The sequence below is a fragment of the Polypterus senegalus genome, chromosome 1 (assembly GCF_016835505.1).
Source record: "Polypterus senegalus isolate Bchr_013 chromosome 1, ASM1683550v1, whole genome shotgun sequence".
NCBI lineage: Eukaryota > Metazoa > Chordata > Cladistia > Polypteriformes > Polypteridae > Polypterus > Polypterus senegalus.
The window spans coordinates 310,060,712-310,067,465 of NC_053154.1; the positions used below are offsets into that span (position 1 = coordinate 310,060,712).

Below are 6,754 nucleotides of genomic sequence, written 5' to 3' on the forward strand. Positions count from 1 at the left end.
GTTGCAGGCCTGTTTGGTGTGGCCCGACTTCTCCCTTTTGCAACACCACTGCCTCTTCCTGCCTGTTGCGGTGCTGCGGAACCCTCCCCCTCTGTACTGCTGTCCTTGCTCGTCTTTTCACCTTCCCATGTTGGGTCAGTGACCTCATCGTACACCACCTCCTCTTCCACTTCCTCACTCTGCTCATCCTCCTGACTTGACCTAAACATAACCTGAGTGTTTGGCAACTGTGTCTCATCATCATCCACTTCGTGAACGAATGATTGCCCATCACCACCGTCATCTTCTTGCGACTGTGAAGGCTCAAGACATTGGGAATCAGGGCACAACATCTCAGGTCCCTCCTCCAGCGTGCTGGGTGAGAGGGCCAAATCTAATTGTGGCGCTGTAAAGAGCTCCTCAGAATATCCGAGTGTGGGATCACTCGTTTGGCAAGCCTCTACATGGTGGGAGGAAGGATGATCAGAGTGAGGATTTTGTTGACCAGGCTCTTGGTTACAGAGACTGGACCTGGCGGAAGAGAGGTGTTGCTTAAGCGACTGGAACCATTATCTTCAGCAATCCAACTGACCAACTGTTCGCACTGGCCCGACTTGGACAGTGTTGTCCTGCGCCGCCCAGCTAACTTGGACATGAAGCTGGGTACAGTGTTTTTTTTTCTGGTGCACTGGCAGCAGGCACAGTTTCTTTGTGCCCAGGGCCATGGCCTCTGCGTGCACCATCAGCATCACGCCCACTTCCCTGTCCCTTATTGCTCACCTTCTTCATATTAATGTCCGACTGTATATGTCCCAAAAAAGTCCAGAACATGCACAGTATATTGTGCCCAGATGAATGTAGTCTAAAATACAGACTGTCAAACATACAATAGAGTCCTTAAAAGGACTTTTGGGTCTTTGCTGAATGTGAGAGCTGTGAAAGTCTGTGCACACTAATCTGTCCCTGCCTATCAGCGTCTCTTCCTGTCTCTGTCTGGCGAACACGTGGCATCAGGTGCTATGTAGCACCCGATGACGTGTTCCGGCCAGCCAATCACTGTAATGCCAGCACCTGACATGGCTACTGGCATTACAGTGAGGCAGCTACCTGCCCCTTGATTGGCTGTCTCCAACCCACAAAGCGTGCAGGCGGAGACTTCGAGCATGGCGCACGAGCACATGTGGTGGTCGTTCGAGTAGCGCCATACTCCAAGCCAACACATGTTCGGCCGAGCATGCTCGCTCATCACTATTTACAGTGCATTACTAACAGAGCCAGGACTCCATCACAGCACAATGAACAGAATTTAATGTTAACAGCTTTCAAAACAACATCATTTAGTGACTTACCAAGATTTTTCTGATTCTTGCCGATATCTGTAATTGAAAACAAATAACCAATTAAAAAGGCGTTATAAGGTGTTATACTGTAACTTCAAAAGTGTCTCTGTTAGTTTACTGTTTTATTGATTTTAAGGATTGCATCACAATAAGTAACTTGCCAATCAGGAAGTTCTTTCTCTTATTCAAATCAGATTTGATACTTTGCCTTCTAACTATCTAGAATGAAAATGATAATAATAATTCAATTTATTTATATAGCACCTTTCCTATGCTCAAGGCAATATAAAGGAACATTTTTAATATGGTGGAGTCAGTGAAAATCCTGAATTTTCCAAAATGTTAGCAATGGTTCAGTATGTTCAGTAAGTTTAGGAAAACACTCATAAATACTATTAGACAAAGATGACCTTCCATAAGTTCTGAGCCATGGAAATCCCCAAAATATTTATCCAGACACATTGTGTACACTCTTTTAGGAGCACCTACAATCTTGATTTATCACCTTTTGTTTTTACTCTGTACACAAGTGACCTGAGACAAAGCAATGAGCACTGCTCCATTATCAAGTATACTAATGACATCATGGTGACAGGACGCATATCTGGGGAGGAAGGAAGCCATGACTTCAACTGAACGGACCATTTAGTAAACAGTTTAATCAGCACCATTTTACTCTGAATGTCCAAACGACCAAAGAAATGAGATTTGACTTTTAAAGACATAAATCTACCTACCTGCCTATCATTGTTCAGCAGGAGAAGGTAGAAATAGTGACTGAATTTAAATATTTAGCAGCTATCCTACATAACATTTGTCACGTGTGTGCACATGGGGACAGTTGAAGGGCTCTAGTGACTGTAATTCTACCACCATAACATCCTCATCGATCAGACATTTGTCCTTTGTGCATTCAAACATCAACTTAATGGTATAATGCAACAATTTACATGCATACAAGGTATGTACCACAACCAGCGTCATGGAAGACATCTCCTCTAAATCTGCTATGTTGAAATATTTTTTTTCTTTTGTGAATGATTATCAATGAGAGAATGAGGCTTTGCAATGAGCGGGATCCGATGAGTAAAGGAATGTGTCACAAGCACAAACAAATTAAGGTTGGTCTGCATTTCATCCCAGAAATGAACAGATTGCCTAATACTCACGAGATTTGTCATTTATTTAAGTATTTAAAGTGCACTAACAGAGCGTGGACTCCATTAAAGCACAATGAACAGAATTTAATGTTAACAGTTTTCAAAACAACATGAATTAGTTACTTTCCATGATTATTCTGAGACATGTTATTTTCTGTAAATGAAAAAAAAAAACAACTAATTTATATGATTTATAAGGTGTTTATGCTGTAACTTCTTCAATACTTCACTGTTTTACTGATTTTAAAGACTGTATCACAATGAATTCATTGCACATCAATAAATTCTTTGTCTTATTCAAATAACATTTGATACCATACCCTCTAACTATTTAGAAAGAAGAAAAAAAAGATTTAATATAGTGGAATCACGTAAAATCCTGAAATATCCAAAATGTTAGGGATGGTTTAGAATATTCATTTACTTAAGGACAACACTTATAAATGCTTTAGATTATTAAAGATGACTCTGATCCCAATTACTTATTTTTTTATTTTCAATAATTACAGAGCAGAGGACATTTTCAAAACATTTGCTCAGACACCATGTCTACAATTTTGGCTTAAGTAAGAGCAATCTTTTAATAGATTAAGAATGAGTGTATTTTATAGAGGGGTGATTTTCAAACTATTGGAAAGTTTCCATTCCTACTGTCATCTCATATTTTTTTAGAAAAATGCAAATTTGTAAGCTCTTTTAACAATAGAATCCTTGAAGCCTACAAAAAAAATTGTAATGCCGGGCCACCTTAAATTCCTTCATATCTCTTCATCAGCATCTTTGTTTTGCAAATGTGTCGATCAGCACAAGCAGCAAGCTGCCTGCTATCCCATCACCCACCGACACAGCTTTAGCCGTACACAAAGTTCTCAGAGCTAAAGTCTGTTTATCTTGCTGTGAGGTGCCTTTAATTGCATAGGGTAAATAATATTTTGTTATTTGGAATGCATGCATTTCATGTGTGTTACGTGTCTACAACAATCTGTGTAAATATTGGATGACAGGAAATGCTAGGCAACAAATTCTGAACACATAAGTAGAAGAGAAACTTTTTTCATGTTCTACTAATAATTGGCAAAATGCTGACGTGAAGTGTATAATGTGTGAAGGCTGAAGTCCAGATATCAAATAAACACTTTCACAAAAGACATAGATATAACAAAACAAGTGTGCTTTTCTTATTATGATATTATTTCTGCTGATTTTGAATAATTATGTACACTCTGTTGAGATTTGTTTATGTTTCTTGTGCTTTATGGGTGGTTCCCCAAAAGGAGGCAGGACCACCCTGATGTCATACTTGCTAAGTCCTCCTTCTGGCTTTTGCATTCAAGCTAGAAACAGGATTCAGCAGTTCAGCATTTCTCTATCTAGTAGCGAGTATTGTAATTTTTTGTTGGGTTTTCTGGTTCTCTGATAAACTTCCTCTGCTGTAAAGATTCTGTTTCTGGATTTCTTATTATGATTTTTTTTATTTAGAATTGCCTTTTAGGCAACTCCTTTTTGCCTTGTTTGCTCTGAGGAGCCTTGTATTTGTCTATGTTTTGTTAATACATATTTTTTATGTAGAATATTTGATGCCCTTCTCTTCACAAGCTGTAGTTTATGGTTATCCTCCTACTTGTGGGGCTTTTTTGATATATTTTTGTGACTTTTAAGTTTCCTTTGAAGGCTATAATTCCTTTTGGGCCTGTAGGCCATTGTAGCTGGAATTAAGCCTTGTTGGGCATGAGGTCTTCCAGGTATGCAAAGGAGGCCTGGCCTTGTCAGTAATGCCTTTTATGGGTAATTTTAGGAGGCATTACACGCATTGGGAACTTCTGATGCTACTGAAATGTGTAACCACTGGTTGTTTTTAAAGAGACGAGACAGCATCTGGGTTACAAGAAAAATTGTATGCCCTTAGACTCAAACCCAGGTCTAATCAACCTGTGGTAGGCCTGCTTTGGCTGAAGATGTCTTGTGATTTAAAAGCCAAAACCCCCAGGGATGCTGAGAATCACAACTGAGGATGGGTCTTAAGCGCATCTGCCCCTGGTGGCCACCAACAAAATCCCACTCATGTCAACCTCAGTGCAAAGTGTCAGGGATTATTGCATTTAAAAAATACATATCACAACATGTGGAAGATACATTTTAACCAGACCCCATTAACTCTGAACAACTGACTAAGCTCAGGTTGTTGGCAATGCATTGATGGAGATAAATCTCAGAATGGTCTTCTAGTTTCTCATATAGTCTGTGCTGTACTAGAAATTAACACATTGCCTCACACTCAGGGAGTTTGACTTATCTATTTAAGTATTTACAGTGCATTACTAACAGAGACAGGATTTCATCACAGCACAATGAACAGAATTTAATGTTAACAGCTTTCAAAACAAAATCATTTAGTGACTTACCACAATTTTTCGGACTCTTGTCGCTATCTGTAATTGAAAACAAATAACCAATTAACAAGGCGTTATAAGGTGTTATACTGTAACTTCAAAAGTGTCTCTGTTAGTTTACTGTTTTATTGATTTTAAGGATTGCATCACAATAAGTAACTTGCCAATCAGGAAGTTCTTTCTCTTATTCAAATCAGATTTGATACTTTGCCTTCTAACTATCTAGAATGAAAATGATAATAATAATTCAATTTATTTATATAGCACCTTTCCTATGCTCAAGGCAATATAAAGGAACATTTTTAATATGGTGGAGTCAGTGAAAATCCTGAAATTTCCAAAATGTTAGCAATGGTTCAGTATGTTCATTTAGTTTAGGGAAAACACTCATACATACTGTTAGACAATTAAAGATGACCTTCCATAAGTTCTGGGCCATGGAAATCTCCAAAATATTTATCCAGACACATTGTGTACACTCTTTTAGGAGCACCTACAATCTTGATTTATCACCTTTACTATTTACTCTGTACACAAGTGACCTGAGACAAAGCAATGAGCACTGCTCCATTATCAAGTATACTAATGACATCATGGTGACAGGACGCATATCTGGGGAGACAGGAAGCCATGACGTCAACTGAACGGACCATTTAGTAAACAGTTTAATCAGCACCATTTTACTCTGAATGTCCAAACGACCAAAGAAATGAGATTTGACTTTTAAAGACATAAATCTACCTACCTGCCTATCATTGTTCAGCAGGAGAAGGTAGAAATAGTGACTGAATTTAAATATTTAGGAGCTATCCTACATAACATTTGTCACGTGTGTGCACATGGGGACAGTTGAAGGGCTCTAGTGACTGTAATTCTACCACCATAACATCCTCATCGATCAGACATTTGTCCTTTGTGCATTCAAACATCAACTTAAAACCCCTTAACGCGCACACGTACCGGTCCCGGGACATAACAGCGTTTTGAAAACGTTACAGCCATGTGTGCATGCCCCTCTGCCATGCATCTCGACATACTACCCATCAAATGAAACTTCAAAGTCTCGTCTTTCCGATGATATAAACCATTTTGACACACAACAACCACAGCACTGACAATAAAGCCTTTTTACAGAGGCGTACATACTTTTAAGAGTTGACTTTCCCTACCTTTGAAGACCCCTGCAAGTCAAACATCAATATTTCCGAGCAGTATTAATCTCATTCTGTCCATATGGCTCCAGCGAATATAATCCAGTAAAGCGATTAGGTCCAAAACACACGATATATCCTCAAAGGGACAAAAACTCCAGAAAAGCGTTTCATAACTTGAGACCACCTACGTAATTTTTTCATTTATATTGCTCATATCAGGCGTAATTTGTTTCTGTCGGCAATAACCATGCTACCGCATGAAACACGGAAGTGTTAGCTTCTGATCAACACCTAAGTTGGCCAATTCACGATGGGTCTGGGGTTGACTGGCACCTCGTATAGCCAAAGAGTGTCACAGACAGCTAAGCGATGACGTAAAACTCCAAACACTGGTAGAATCTACCAGTTTGATTGGACGCTGTGACTGACACTCAAAACTTACAGCCAATGAGCAGCTGAGCACGTCGATATGTAACTTGCCATACTAACTTGTAAACAAAACGATCGGAGCTGTGTGAAGGTGGCATTTGTGCCAGTCTGCAGACTTGGTGCGTGGTTGTTTATTGTGATTTAGCCAAGTTTTTAGCATTTTAAATCTGAATAAATGTACCGATAAGCGTAAATAAGCGCTTGATTAAATAATAGATGCATGTACGCGTTGTGAAAGTATTCAACCGGCCCAGGTGACGTCTAATGGCAGAGAGGAACATGTGCCAGCCCTTGTGCTTTCT

The 6,754-nt window shown here is 39.4% G+C and overlaps 1 long non-coding RNA gene across 1 annotated transcript in view; it reads right to left on the reverse strand.

Moving 5' to 3' along the window:
* LOC120519512 overlaps nucleotides 1–4,905 on the reverse strand; it is a 29,276-nt gene extending 24,371 nt beyond the window's left edge. The window contains exons 1-2 of the long non-coding RNA XR_005631561.1: nucleotides 4,882–4,905; nucleotides 1,329–1,355 (exon numbers count right to left, since the gene is read on the reverse strand). This is a non-coding gene — a long non-coding RNA (uncharacterized LOC120519512). The remainder of the gene's footprint in view (nucleotides 1–1,328; nucleotides 1,356–4,881) is intronic.
* Between the last annotated feature and the right edge of the window lie 1,849 nt (nucleotides 4,906–6,754).